The 15,076-nt window shown below is 59.6% G+C and overlaps 1 protein-coding gene across 2 annotated transcripts in view; it reads left to right on the top strand.

Moving 5' to 3' along the window:
* Window positions 1-7,916: 7,916 nt before the first annotated feature.
* Window positions 7,917-15,076, top strand: part of KCNJ12 (potassium inwardly rectifying channel subfamily J member 12) — a 43,029-nt gene continuing 35,869 nt past the window's right edge. Inside the window, exon 1 of one of the 2 annotated variants that reach the window (XM_033221043.1) lies at window positions 7,917-8,442. The gene's annotated coding sequence lies outside the window, so the exon portion shown is untranslated. The remainder of the gene's footprint in view (window positions 8,443-15,076) is intronic. The other variant, XM_033221115.1, reaches the window with a different exon arrangement.

Here is a 15,076-nt window from a genome sequence, read left to right as displayed (position 1 = left end):
CACTGTGCCTTTTACTTTGTCTTAGAGCACTTTTCCTACTAGATTAACTCAACAAATACTTCTTGAGCACCTACCAAGGGCTGGGTGCTGCTTTCTCGAGGCCAGAGGCAGCTGCCCTGGCCTATGGAGCCTGGGCCTGGCCTGGCTCCTTCACAGCTGGGGGCTGCTCCCCTGCACCCATATGCCCTGTCATGGTTGCCTCCTTGGGGATGTTGGACAGGTGGCTGCTATTTCAAGGTGAGTCTCCAGGTGTAGTGGGATAAATTCCTAGATGTGGAACTCCTAGGATAAAAGGTGACGTATCTTCTTAGCTTGACCAGCTGTTCCCAGATTGTGGCTGAAACGTCAGGGTTTAGGTTGTGGGCAGGGAGGTGCCCCCAGGCTGGTACGGAGGCTGAGGATGGTGCTGGCATGGGTGGGAAAGAAGTTGCAGGGGCCAGAGGTGGGATGTGGTTGGGAAGAACCTCCTTCTGCCCTTGAGGAGCCCCAGTGTGAGGAAGGGGCAGAAGAGGAGAGGAAGAGCGTCCCCAGGGAGCTGTGGTGGGGAAGCTCAGGAGGCTGTGGGTGCCCAGAGGAGGCGAGTGGCTGGCTTGGGAGGGTGGGGCATCCAGCGAGGCTGGGAGGAGGCCTCTCCACAGAGTACCCAGTGTGCGTGCCAGCCCCTGTGCTGGGTCACCTCCCACGTGTCATCTCCTGGGAGGCTGTATCACTGATTCACCCCTCCAGTGGATGATCTGAGTGCCTACCTGGTGCTGGGCACTGTAAATAGTGAAGCAGTAGCCTCCCGGCAGGACATCACGCCCATCCTACAGCTGAGGAAACCGAGACTTTGAAGGAGAAGGCAAAGGCTTGGGTCTCATAAATCATCTCCTTCCTTCTTGGCCCCCGTCCCTGAGAGCTGCTCAGGCTGTGGGTGCTCCTATAAAGAGGAGTTCTGGCCCCAGCTGGTTCTTGAGAATGGACCCCAGGTGGCCAGGCCAAGCCAGCCCTCTAGCCCTGCCCCAGAGGGCCAGAGGCCAGGTGCCAGGCACCCACGGAGGCTGCCCTGGCCTAACAAGCCTTCCAGCCCTGCTCCTGTGGCTCTGGCCTCCTAGGACCAAGGTGACTTGGGTGGTTGCCCTAGCTTGGCCCTGACTCATCCCCAGCCCACACTGGGCCCCCAGTGCCACCCCCTTGGAAGAACAGACCCTGGCACACTGAGGTCCAGGGCACAGGGCTGGCTTGAGCCCTCAGAAGTGCAAGCCTGTTTCACAGACAGAGACCCTGAGAGGATCACTCCAAGGTCTGCTAAGCTCCAGGCACAGAACTGCAAACTTCTCGGGAAGCCTAGACCAGACACACTGGGGGTCCGGCTAGAAGGGGCTCAGGCTCTATGAGTTCAGCCTGACCACAAGGATAGGGGACAGTGGGGAATGGAGGCTTCAAGAGGCCCCAGAGTCAGGGGCCATGCTGTGGGGCAGGTCCTCGAGGCTGGCTTCTAGCCTTCCCAGCTCTGGGAAGCCTTGCCCAGCCCCAGTGCCCGGTCATCAGGCTTTATTCCATTTACAAAATAACTTGACTTTAAAAAATTGCTGAAACAATAAATGCTCGCTGTACAAAATGCAAACAAACAGCCCTGAAAGCGTACGACATGCCCACACACCCAGAGTGCAGCGACTCTCCTTCCTTAGGGCCCAGCGAGGCTGGGCTGAACGCTTGCCCACGTCTCTTGCCAATGATGGGAGGCACGGGATCCCACCAGGTGGGTCTGAGCCCAGAGCCCTGGGGAAACAGGTCTAGACACTTTCTTCTGTGCCACAGTGAATGAGGAAAAGGTCCCAGGAGGACACAACCACCAACAATTTGCCTCCAAACTTCCAGATTTTTCTCTTTGCTAATGCAAATATATCTGTCGTTTTTCTTAACACAAACAGAATCATGCAACAGGCCCCACGCTGCCTCTTGATTCATTTTTTTCTCTGTGTGTGTTGGGGGACAGTGTGTTTTGGACAGTTCACACTGCTATCAGAACTGGCAGATCGACCTTTCTATTTCAGTCAAGCCCAACTCAGAGGGGCCCCGGGCCAAGGGCTGGAGCCCTGCCCCCACGAGGAAGGAGGGTCACGGGGCTGGCGCTGGGGCAGAGGCCCTATCTGTGGAGTGATGGCCCCACGTGGGGACAGGGAGGAGGCAGGCAGTGCCCACCAGGGTGGAGAGGGGCTGATAATTGGCCGGATTATCCCGGCGGGGAGGCCTCCTTGGGGAAGCTATTTTTAACTCTGAGAGATGCTGCAGCCACTTCCCTTCCTCTCTTTATTGCCCTTTATTCCTGGGGCCTGCAGGCTTTGCCCGCCTTCCTGGAAGCTCTGTCCCTTTACAGGCAGGGAGGGATGAAACGCTCCCCTCACATACCATAGAGTATGGTCCCCACATGGTTCTACCAGGCAGGGTTCTCGTGCGCCCCGTTTTAGAGGAGGAGAGAGAGCTTCAGAAAGCTTGAGGGGCATTTTGGAGGACTTGCTGGTCTTTTTATATCTATTGCCTCCACCAGCAGCCCCTCGAGGCTGTTAGAAATTTCCTAAATTAAAAAAGGGATGGTTTTGGCTTATAATAAAAAGCCCACGGGTGGACCTAAGGGGCTCAGAGACCAGCCCAGAACCTTGTTTCTCGCAGTATCTCAGCTTTGTTTTCTCTGGGTGGGTCTCATTTCATGCAGACTCACCCTACCTGGGGGCAAAGCTGTCCCTGGAGCCCCTGGCCAGCCCCAAAGCCCTGGGAAATACAGCTCCTGCTTTCCTGCAGACCCAGTAAAAGTCCTAGGACTGATTCTTATTGGCTGGTTTCAATCACGTGTCCATCCCTTTACCATTGCTGTGATGCTCACAGCCAGACCTGGGTCACTCACTCACCCCTGGGGGTGCTCCGGGCCCACAGGAAACATATGGTGGAGGGTATGGTATAGGAGTAGGGAGACCCTGCGAACAAGGCTCTCAGAAGAGCAGCTTGGACATGGGAGGACTTGGACCAGCGTCCAGCATACCTCTAAGTCTCTCAGCCAGGACAGAAACCCTGACACCTAGGCCTGCCCAGGAGATGCCAGATGGAACATGGCTAAATGTCCTGGCCTCAGCCCTGGCCCTGGTGGCTCCCTCCTGGCCACAGTGAGCGCATCCTCCTCCCAGCTGCTCCTCCAGCAGAGGGCGGGGCCACGGGAGTGCCGGAGCCCGCACATGGATGGGCACACGGGAAATAAGTCAACCGGTCAACTCCAGGCTCAGCTGATCAATGCCTGCCTCCTGATGGGGCAGGAGGGACTCAGTGTCCTGTTTCCAGGGCTGCCAACCGTTCCTGAAGTTCTGTGTGCCTCAGATCAATGCTGCAGGGTCAGCCAGGGGCCCACGGGCACCTGGGCAGGGGGAGGGGCATGTGTGCATGCGTGTGCGCATGTGGGTGTGACTGTGTCCTGGGTCTGAGTCATGTCCCCACAATGTTCCTGGGGGCAGCCACGTCCTCTTGGGCAAGTGCTTCTACCCATCCGGGCATCATTTCTCCGTCCATCTTCCTGTGGCCTGTGGTGCAGGTCAGCGTTTAGCCTGGAGCCTGGTGCATGGCAAGTGTAGAGTGGGCATTGGCCCTCGTCACCTTTGCTGTTGTTAGTATCATCAGAGTGTCTAGTGCCAAAAGGTGTTGAGGGAAGAGACTGGGCTGAGGGCAGGGCTGCTGGAACTGATCTTTGCTCTGTGGCTCACTGCCTGAGTGACAGAGCCTCTTTCTACCTTGTCCAGCCAGCGTGTGGACCCAGGTCAGGTGGAAAGCAACTCCACCAGAAGTCCATATCCCCAGAACCAGCCCGCACAGGTCCTCCTGCTGGCTTTATGGTGGGTGGGGGTGGGAGGCAGGGTAAGACCCAGACCCTGGCCACCTGCCTGGAGGAGGGGGCAAGGCTTGTGTTGACAGACAGCCTGTGATTGCAGGGGCCGGCATGGCTGTGTGATGGTGCAGGTGGAGTTGGGAGTGGCTATAAGAGCCAAGCTGCGCAGAGCAGGGCGGCAGAATCCCTCATGGATGAGACGTTCCTGAGCCGGGTCTGTTGGCACTTGCTCTGCACTCACTGCAAGCCCTCAGCGTGCGAGGTCCTGGGCTGCAGACATGCCTGAAGGACACGCTCCCGCCCTCATGGAGGTGCCATGATGGTGGGGGAGATGACAGTGAGCCAGACACCTTAGAGAGTGGCCAGCCACGGAAGAAAGCAAGCTGGGCACAGCAGGTGAGTCCTGGTGGTCGGCAGGCCTCTCACAGACATGCCGTCACAGCTGCTTAGGGCAGTTCAGAGAGACAGTGTTCCTGATTGAGGGGGAGGCAGGCACCAAGGCCCAGTGACAGAATCAGATTCCTGCTGTCCAAGGGCCTGGATGGCCAGTGTGTTCAGAAGAGAGTGGCTGACCGGGACGGTGTCTGGGGCCTCACGGACTTTGGCTATTGCTCCTAGAAGGGTTAAACTGGGCGTGCTGAGAGCTCATTTTACATTTTGATGGTGGGAGGACGTGAGGGCCAAAGCCGGGCCAAGGTCTAGGGTGGGCAGGGGAAGTCTCAGTGGGCTCTTGGGAGGAGGCATTTTGGACGGGAGGAGATGCTGGGACTATGGGGTCACTGGGTGCAGCTGCCTGCGGGACGAGCAAAGCCGCCGGGGAAGGGCCATGTGGTTTTCACATCTCACTCGGTGATGGACTTATGCCTCCCACAAGCGCATCGGCATTGTGGCATCAAGATGTGACTACCACAAGAGCTGGCAGCTGCTGTCAAGAGGCTGCAGCTCTGGGGCTCCTACACACAGGGCAGCAAAATCAGCCTTCGGGACACCTGCCCTGGACAGCTTAGTGGTCATAGCGGCAACCTCCCCTCTCTGGGCCTTGCTTTCCTCAAAACAAAGGCATGATTCCAAATGAGCTGAGGAGCTCTTCTGTTTCCTGGGCCTGTGGCTCCGAGGACACTCAGATATGCAAAGGCGTCTTGAACAGCCAACACGCCCACCCGAAGCTGGGAGAGACTGGGCTGCAAACAAGCCTCGGTCTCTCCCCGGTCTAGGAGAAGCTCCCATCCTGGAGGGGAAGAAAGAATCTGGGATCAAGGGAAAGCCAGGTGCAGGGCACATAGTTTGGGGCGTTGGGAAGGTAGATGTGTGGTGGAACAGCTGACTGCTGTTCATCTCCTTGGCTTCTCCCATGGCTGTGCCAGGGAGTTACTACTCTCACGGCCTCGGCTGTCGCTATCACCCCCATGTTACAGAGAGGGAAGCGGGGCCTCAGCAGGGGACGTGTCCCAGGTCCCCTGCTGGGCAGTGTTGGCACTGGGCTCAGTCCATTTGGCCTCACCCAGCCACTCTCAACACTGCCCCCTCCACACTATAGGACTATAGGGGGCAGGATGTCCCCTGCTCTGGCTTCAGGCAGCACCCCAGGAGGGCTGTGAGCCCCTCTGCCCACGTGGGGATCCCTGGGGCAGATGTGTGAGCTGCTTAGAGAGACATCTGCCCATATCCCTGTCTCTCTGTGTCCCAGCTCCTCCTGGAGGGAGGCTAGTGCCCAGTGGCCTGGCAGAGGAGCTTTGCTTTGAGAGTCCCTTAATGGCTGCTTATGGGTTGCAACTACAATTAAGAATTGAACTCTGACCTTGCAAGTGGGTTGGGAGGGTGGGATGTGGAACCCAAGGGTGTGGCCCAGGGAGTCAGGCTTGCCTCTCTGCTGGGTGACCTAGGGCAAGACACTTGCCCTCTTTGTGAAATGGGTCTGATAATGGCTCTGGGGTGGGGGTTGGGGAGGGGCGGAGACCTGGCCTGACTCACACTGGCCATCTTGGGTGGCGCGCCCCTGGGCAGGGGCCCTGTGTGTGTGTGTGTGTGTGTGTGTGTGTGTGTGGTGTGTGTTGGGCTGTTCCAGGCTTGCGGATGCCCTGGGCACAGCTCCTTGTCCCAGGAGCTGTCAGAATCTTAGACCCAGAGGAGCCCTGAGGTGTTCCCGTCCATTCTCTTGCCCCTCTTTGGGCCCCCAAAGTAAGACCTCAAGGGAGGGATGTCTTAGGCCCCATTCCTCTTGGGACAGCTGACTGACCTCTGAGGGTGGGAGCTGGTTCGAGGCTTCTTCCGCAGCTGACTTGGGCTTCCCCATCTGGGAAATGGAGCAGGGGCAGGTGGGGAGCTGAGTCATTTCCCTCCTTGGTCACTTGGAGGGAGAAGGAGGAAGTTTCCTGAGAGCTTTTGGTCCCCTGGGAGGCTGTTCTCCCAGGAGGTGGAGGAAACCAGGACACAGTGCGCCAGGCAGGGCAGGATGGGGGCTGCAGGCTACTGCGATGCCCCTTCTTTCTCCACTGCAGCCCTAAGTTGGGGACACACCTGATTCTGAGTGCTGGCTCCACCATCTGGTAGCTCTGTAATTAAACAAGTGACCAACCCTTTGTGCCTCAGTTCCTTCATCTGTAAAATGGAACCAAGGAGCTTATCTAACCCAGAGGGCCCCAGTGGTAATGAAATAATTCTAGCTGGGTCTGCAGCACAGAGCTCAGAACATATTGAGCGCTCTGCCTGGCTGTTTTACCAGTCAGGTCAAGTGCTAAGCACTTTAGGTAGACTCATCTCATTTAATCTTTGCTACAGCTCCATGAGTGTAGCGAGTTCTACTGACAACAGGGAAACGGAGGCACCGAGTGGTGAAGTGAGCTGTCTCCACAGCTAGTCAGTTGAGGAGGTGGGATTCAAACCCGGGGCAGACTGATGTCGGTGAGTGCTGGGCTGGATTGCACCCACCGGCTGCTTGGGGCCAGGATCCTGGGGCTGGTGGGGCCTGCAGATCACTCTGCTCTGAGCCGCCAGCAATCTGGGCGCAGGCCAGAGAGCCGTCCTCCTTGGTTAGAATCCTGCAGCCAGTCTCCCTGCTGTGCAGACACATAATTATATTTCACATTAAAGGGGAAGCTGGAGGCCAAGGGGGCCAAGGAGCCCTTTGAGGCTCATGCTCTGGGCACAGACTGGCCTCCTCGGCCCAATTCTGAGGCCCTAGGGCCGAGCTGGGGGTCAGACTGGTGACAAAATGGGGTTTCCCTGGGTCAGTGTACAGGCGAGCAGGTCTGTCTGCCAGGATGAAAGGCTTGGCCCCTGCAGGAGGCTCAGAGATATGAGGACCAGACAATAGGCCTCAGAAGGCTGGGAGGGCAGGGCATTTGGGGACAGGTTGGGAAGAAAGCCTGGGTCTCCAGAGACAGGGGCTCCAAAGAGAAGGGGGTCACATGGGGATCGGGTGGGCAGAGAGAGGTCCAGGGAGGAGCACAGAGAAGGCAGGAGATGGGAGAAGCCAAACAGCTCAAGATGGAGAGGAGAAAAATGCTATTAGGGTGGGATGGTGTGTGTAGAGGGTGAGTGCCTGGTGTGCAAGGGGAAAGGGTTCTGTGGGAATGCACAAGCTTAGACCTGTGCGTGCGTATGCACACGTGCAGATGCCATCCTGCATGTGCACATGAGCGAGTGTGCACCTGTGCACCTGCGAACATCATGCTTATAGGGGCATGTATCCTGTATGTTTATGCCTGTGTGTGTGCCCGCCATGCACCTGTGCGTGCACGCGTGTCCCCCGGAGGACGTGCCTACATGTGTGTGTATGTGTGTGTGCGCGCATGTCCCCGGGAAGACGTGCCTCTGTGTGTGTGTGTGTGTGTGTGTGTGTGTGTGTGTGTGATGTGTGTGTGTGTGTGTGTGTGCGCGCGCGCGCGCGTCCCAGTGCGCAAGTGGCTGGCGGTGTATGTGTACGGGGCGGCCCGGGACTAGGAGGGGCTCCGGGCCAGGCCGGAGCCGTGGTAGGCGGGTGCAGCGGCGGCGCGGCGCGGCGCGGGGCGGGCGTGCTTTCCGCGGAGAGTTAGAGGAGTTGCCGAGCTGAGCTCCGGTGGACCGAGGCGCTGAGCTGGGTGCGCGCCGAGCCTCTGCCTCCCGCCGCCTCCTCGCCCTCCATTCCTCGCTTCCCGTCTTCTCCGGGCCACGCCGCCACTGCTGCCGCCTCCCTGGGAACAGTAGCCGGGGGAGGGGGACTGGCGCGGTCGGAGCCTGAGCGGAGGTGCGGGGCGCCCAGGCGTAGGGGAGCTCGCCGGGCCCTGCCCGAGATCAGATAACAGCCGGCGGGGGAGGGGGTGGGCCGGCAGTGCTCACAGCCGGACCGAGGGACCAACGCCAGCCGCCCCGGCCCGAGCGAGCGCCCAGCGGCCGGGGGCGCCGTCCAGGCGCGCGCCCCCGACCCGTGGCTGGACCAGGGCGATCCGCTTTGCGGACGGACGCGCCCCTTGGCATGGAGCGCCCCGGGGAGCTGCCCTGAGGCGGTGGCGGCAGCGGCGGCGATGCAGCCAGCGCGGCAGCTGCCGGGGCCAGGAACGGCCGCCCGGAGCTGGGAGGACGCCGAGCGCGCCGCGCCCGGGCCACTGACCGAGGTAAGTGCGCGGCCGCGGGCGCATGGTCCCTCCCGGGCCCGGCCCCAGTTCCCTGCAGGCCGCCCCCCCGCCTCTAGCCCGGTCCGGAGCGAGCACGAGGTGGTGCAACAACAGGGAAGGTGGAGCTGGAGGGTGTTTTCTTCCTCTCGTTTTCATTTTTTTTTCCTCCCTTGGTGAGACATCGGAGGAAATGCTGACTGCGAGCTTTTCTTTTCCTGCCATGTCTCTGGCTACCACCACAAGGAACTTTGCTCCTGGCTAACCTTCATCCTGGGGGGCGCTCCAGGAAACTTTGAGGAGTCCTCGGCCCCCCTCTGGCTGGTTTGCACGAGGGGGCTCGGGAGGGAGCGTGCGGAAGCACTCTGGCGCGCGGCACGGGTCCTACGCGTGACCTTCCTGGAGACCCCGCGATCGAGGTGGGGCTCGGAGGTGGGCGCCCGGGCTATATGAGCCACCCAGAGAATGCCTCCCGTCAGAGACCTGCGGGTCCTTGGAGTCGTGTCTCTTTCTCACCTCCCGTGCTGTAATGGAGTAAAAATATTCTGGAAATGATTCCATGCCAGCAAGTCAGCCAAGTCCAGAGGCTCCCTTTTGCTTTTAGAAGTCGGCCTTGATCTCCGAGGGGATGGCCGCTGGCTGAGAAGCTCCGGGTTTCGGGGCCAGGGTCCACCCTGCGCGCGCATGGACTCTCCGGGTGCCCTGGGGGAGCGGAGCGGGAATCTGGGGCTCTTGGGCAGAGGCAGCTGGGGTGGGGCGCTCTTGGGGGGTTTAGATGGGAGTTGAGGCCCAAGCGAGTGTCTGTGCCTCGATTTTGATCCAGCGTGCTCATGTCATGTGAATATTTTAAAACCTGTGATCGGAATGGGGGTCAAAGTGTTTCTCTGGGGACGGTCTTGTTCTGGGAGATTTTCCTGCCTCCTCACAGCCTGGACTCGCCGGCACCTGGGACCTCCCCCTCCCCATTTCCCAGGGGGCGTTCCCATCTTAGAGTGCCGCGCTGCCTGTGGCCATTTCTAGTTTCTTTTTTGCTCCTCTATACCCAGGTTCGCCCTGCAATAAAGCGCTGGGGGACCTCCTGGCCCCCACATCTGAGCCCCCAAACCCGGGTTCACAGTATCCGTCTCCGAGAGCGCGGAGGCGCCCACACACCGTTGAAATCGGCAGCCGCCTTTGGAAGGTGCGAACCGGGGAGGCGTTAGCCTTGGGCCTAGCCTTCGCCCCCTCTGAGATGCCAGAGGAGGGCCAGTCCCTGGCCACGGGGCTGGACCTCAGCCTCCCTCGCGCTGCGCTGCACCTCCGCGGCCCCTCCTCGCGCAGCTCCGCCCTGGACCGCCGCCCTGTGGCGGGCGAGGGTCAGGGAGGGGAGGTCCAACTCAGCCCTGGGCGCCACCGGAGGCTTGCTCTCTTTTTGAGGGGTACTCCCTCTTGTATTCTAAGAAGAGCCCTGCAGTGTCGCTGGGAGCCCCCCACCAAGAGACTTCTCAGCAAAGTCTGCCCCTCAGTTCTCTGGTGGCACCTCTGACCACACAGGGGACCCGAGGTTGGCCGCTCTAGGAGGGGGACCCTGGGCCTGCCATTTGGTGGGGCCAAGCCCCCCGAGAGAGAGCAGGGAGTGAGGGGGGAGGGCACTCACTCGAGCATCCTGGAGACAAGGAGGGTGGCTCCAGAGTGCTGGGCCACAGGGACACCCCTCTTCTCCATTGGAGCGCCACTGTGGGCATACAGTAGGCAGTCTGTAAATGCTGGCTGTTGACCCAGAGCTGGCAGGTAGGGACTCCAAGTCCTCTATCACCTGGTTTTTCCCCTCCCAGGGGAGGGCATGGTTGACACCCCCCATCCCCAGCACTGAAGGGGTGGAGCCTTCTCTGGGAGGGGCAGGACCTAAGCTGTCAGTCCATCTCTGGACACTTCCCCTGAAGCTAGCCCATCAAACCCCCATAGTGTTTCCAGGCTGCCCTGGAGAGGACCCCTCCAGGATTGTGCCTCAACTGTGCTGGAAGGAAGAGATGCCTGGGAAGTGATGGAGGGGTATTGCCTAAAGCCACACAGTGGGTTAGATTTGGACAGATGCCTTCACCTAGCTCTCTCCAGGCCGGGGACTTACCCCGCCAGGCTTCCTGCCCCAGAGCCATGGTGTCCCCATCCCTGGGTCTCCTTGAAGCAGGACAAGGTAACACTGAGTGACCCTGCAACAGCAAAACAATAATGACAGCAGTGATAACAGTAGTAACAGCAGCAGCACCTGCAGCTCTGCAGCACTGGGGCGGGTTCTGCCTATGGGCAGTTTTCTCTGCCTAGCCAGGCTTCCAGTTCTCTAGGCCACAGTTGGCAGTACCAAGCATGGCACCCGGAGGCCTTGGCATACAGCTGGGGCGGAAGTGACTGCATCATTACTGTCATCAACCTCTGTGGCCCTCGCCAGGTTCCTAGGCAGAAGGCTACTGGTACACACGGTGCCCACCCAGTGGCCACCCTCACCCCCCTGCTCCCAGGCCCAGCTCTGGGCAGGGCCCTTCCTCCAACAGGTGCAGTTGGTGCCTGTGGCTGGGCCCTGGCCAGGGCTTTACTGTGAGCGACACATGGGCACACCTGCCCCTCCCCTGGGCCTGCCCTTGGAGCCCTGCCACAGGCTGGCACGGAGGAGAGTCAGGGAGGGGGCAGCTCATGGGCAGCAGGAGGGGTGGAGGCTTGGCCAGCCACATGGAAGGTGCAGTGGGCAGGGGCTCAGCCCCACGGGATGGCTGTGCCAGGAACTGGCAGCGTGATGGGGACACAGCAACAGGGAAAGGCTAAAGATGAAAGAGAGCCGGCCTGAAACTGGGCCGTGTGCAGGTTGGCCAGAGCTTCAGAGGCACCATGGGGTTGGGGGTGTGGGGGGCTGGCAGAGGCAGGTGGGTTTTCTGAGGTGCTGGGCTTGGGGCAGGACCAGAGTCCCCGCTGGGCACTGGCCAAGGACCCAGCCCTGGGTCAGCTGACTTAATTTCCTAATGGCCTGCCAGTGCAGAGAGTGGCATCAGCTCTGCTGTGCAGACAGGGATTGGAGGCCCAGGGAGGCACCGGAGGCAGCAGCCTGTGGGGCTCAGACCCAGAGCCCTGGTACTTTCCCAGGGACAGAACTGCACCTTCCCCCATTCCACAGACACGCCGCTCAGGGGCACTTGACTGCCAGGCTAGCTTTCTCCCTGCCTTACCACCTGGCAGGTCCCACACAGGGCCTGGGGCCTGCGTGCCATCCCAGCTCCTGAGAGCTGTATTCCTTGGACCTAGTGAAGCCCTGGCACACAGTAGGTGCTCAGTAAATGCTCAATGATTCCATGTCTGGACTGCTTCTTCCAGGCACAGAGGCCTCGCTGTGCTGGCGAGAGGTACGGGGGCTGAGTTCTGGGGCTGCAGACCCCAGGCCCTGTTGCCTAGCTGTGGCCCCTGTGCAAAGTAGGCATACAGAAGTGCTTAAGAAATGGACATTGCATATGGGGAGACCCAGCCCCTGCCCTCAAGGATTTCACTCTCTCAGAGGAGACTCTTGGACAGACTCAGGGGGGCAAGTGAGACAGGTGTTGCACCCAAGATGGGGTCACTCTTCCTGGCCACAGTTCATCATCTGTGAGGTGGGACTGGCTCCCGAGAATGCCCAGGATGGGGCAGTAGGAATGTGAGACTTGGAGTGTGCCTCTGGGAGTTGGGGGTGGGGAGGGGCTGGTCTCAGTAGAAATGGATGTGTGGAGAGAGGGATCTGGGAAGGAGGCGTTGTGAGCATTTGTGGAGCCAGAGCCTGGGGAACTCATCATTTCCCCATCCAACCTGCCCTTGGGCATGTAGGGAAGCAGGCCCAGGGCAGGGCAGTGATTTGCTGCAGCAGTGGGCCCCAGACGCCAGTGGGCCCCGATGCAGGCCTCCTGTTTCCTCGTGCATCCTCAGTGTCCCCCAATCCCCACCACCACCACTGGTGCTCCATAGTTCACCCCTTCCTGCCTGGCTGCTGAAGTGGCAGCATGAGGCTGTGGGGACCTTGGGGATCCCTGCCCAGTCCTCTAATTAGCCTTCAGCCATGCATCATTGGACATGGTTCCATTTGCTTGGCCAGATAGGAGTGGAAGCCCCTTTCTCAGCTGCCCCAGGGAGCAGTTCCGCCTTGGCTGTGCATTAATGCTGTCCTAGGATCGGTGGGCACAGCTTTCTGGATCCTGCCTGACTCCCCCCACCCACTTAGACTGAGCCCTCCCTCCTGCTTGGGCAGCCAAAGCCTCCCTCTCCTGCCCTCACCTGCAGCCCAGGCCTCTTTGAAGGACTCAGGCTTGGAGAGGGGCCAGGGAACAAACAATAAAGCTTGTGGAGTGGAGGCTTCTACCAGAGCCACTCTGGGCCATTGTTCCTTGAGCACCTCCTATGTGCCTGGTGCACTCTGGGTGTCAGGGCCCTCTGTTGATTCCCACCACACTCCTCCCTGGGACCCTCAGGGCCCTGCACAGTCTGGCCTCACTTCCAGGACTCTTGCTCCCTCCCCGGGGCCACCCTTCTGCCTGCCTTGCTGTGCTTCCAACAGATCAGGCCTACTCCTACCTCAGGACCTTTGCATGTGTTGCTGTCTCTGCCTGGAACGCTCTTCCCCAGATCTCAGCATGGCCCCTCCCTCACCGCCTTCGTGTCTTGCCCAGATGCCACCCTCTCTCCAAGGCCTCCCCTGATTCCCCTGTAGGACACTGCAGCCTCCCTTTCCCCCATGTTCTTTTTCCTGCTTTATTTTTCTCTGTAGAACTTAATGCTATCTGCAACAATATGTTTTATTTGTTGATCTTGTTTACTGTCCATCTCTCCCTTGGAATAGGATCTCTTCTTTTTGGAACTGCTCTACCACAGCTGTGTCTCCAGTAGGCAGGAGATGGCAGGCGCCCAGTAAACACAGAGAGTGAACTGGCTGCTTCAGCCGTGCCTGGTGCCTGACATGCAGTGAGTGCTTGGTAGCAACGGTAGCCAGCATTGTCAGCCCCTTCTGCAGATGAGAAAACTGAGCCTCAGAGAGGTCACTGTCCAAGAACTGTGGCGCTTGTCGGTGGACGTAGCTGGATTCTGACCTTTTCTCTGAGTCTTTGGCCTGCCATCTCTCTGTCTGGCTGAGCGGGAGGGAGATGGGGCTTCCTTCAGGCCCCCGCTCTGGGTGGAGTGCTTTAAGTCTGTAGCCTCACTGCTGCAAACTCCAAGCCCTGCTGTGTCTCCTAGCACTTGACCTGCTTCGGCTCACGATGGTCCCTACCGCATTCCTTCCCAGGATCACAAGCCATTCCCATTGCAGATCCCAGCAAACTGAGGCCTGGGGTGTGGGGCCTCTCATATCTCAGCTGATGGCTGAATCCTTTCTCCTGCCTTCAGCACACATGTGTGGAGGGCGACTGAGGGGATGGGGCTGGCAGGGAGGGGACAGTGACTCTGTTTCTTGCCCAGTTAAGCATTCCAAACTCCCAATGGTCATTGAGTTTCATGTCAGTGCATTTCACCTCTCCTTTCCAGTCTTTTTTTTTTTGAACAGGACACCCAGGTTTTAAAATGTTTAAAAATGTTTACGATTTGCAATGATCAACTCTAGTGGCTTTAGTGACCAGCAGTGATCACTTCTGCAACTATAGAGACTGGAATGCCTTCTGCTTGCGTGAGCACAGCCTGTCCCTCCTCCTCTGTATGTCCGTGTTGCTTCAGAAAAGACAGGGCTGGCGGCCCCTTTTGTGGGGAGCAGACAGGTTCTGGTCCTGGGCCTCAGCCAGGTGTGCGGACGTGGGGAATTGTCTCCTGAGGCTCACTTGGGGAGTGGGGGCAGAAAAGGAAACCAGGTAACATGGGGACTGGCAGCAGGGATACTTCGCAGCCCTCCCTGCTTCCACCCCAGTGGGCAGCCTGAGGCCGGAGAGGGTCCCCACAGCCTGAGGTCACACAGTTCCCAGAGGAAGGCTGGGGCGCAGCCTTGAGGCCACAGACCCTCTGTCCCTAAAGCCTCCAGGCAGCTGTTTGGGGACTTGACAGGGGAGGGGCTGGGGAGAAGGGAGTGTATGGAGACTGGGATGTGTTTGATAGAGAGGCAGAAAGGCCGGGGGCAGGAGAGGTCAAGGGGGATAGAGTGGCCTGGTGGCCGGAGGCGTGCCCTTGCCCCTGCCCGCCCCACTTGCTCCAGCTGCAGCCGGGCCCGAGCTGGCGGCTCCAGGCCTGCAATTCTCCAGCACTTAAAGCAAAAATAAATCGCTGCCAGCAGCTGGCGTTCTGTGTGGCAGCAGCCGAGCCGCCCCCGCCCCGACCCTCTGCCTCGGGGCTTCTGGTTCCAGGCCAAGTCAGGCTTCCATTCAGGCCTGGGGGCTACCGAGGCCAGGGAGGGCCCAGGGGAGCTTGGTGTGGCCAGAGGGGGCGGGTTCTGGCCTGATCACAGGGAGGGCAGAGACAGATGAAGACCTGGGGCTTTCAGGGGTGCTGGGATCTGGGGCAGGTTGGGGATGCTCAAAAATGGGGCTTCTGACAGTCTTGGGTCTTGTGGAAATAAGGCCTGGGAGGGGCAAACTCAGGGGTCATAGCCACCTGTTTGGCCCTGGGAATCCCCATTCACAAGCCACCCCCAGCCTGTCCCCTGGGTGTCCCTTTCTTTCCATCCCCTCCA

Source organism: Trachypithecus francoisi, unplaced genomic scaffold (assembly GCF_009764315.1).
Source record: "Trachypithecus francoisi isolate TF-2019V2 unplaced genomic scaffold, Tfra_2.0 Contig00073, whole genome shotgun sequence".
NCBI classification, from domain to species: domain Eukaryota; kingdom Metazoa; phylum Chordata; class Mammalia; order Primates; family Cercopithecidae; genus Trachypithecus; species Trachypithecus francoisi.
The sequence above is the reverse complement of the archived record's forward strand: the minus strand, read 5'-3'. Positions and strand labels throughout refer to the sequence as shown.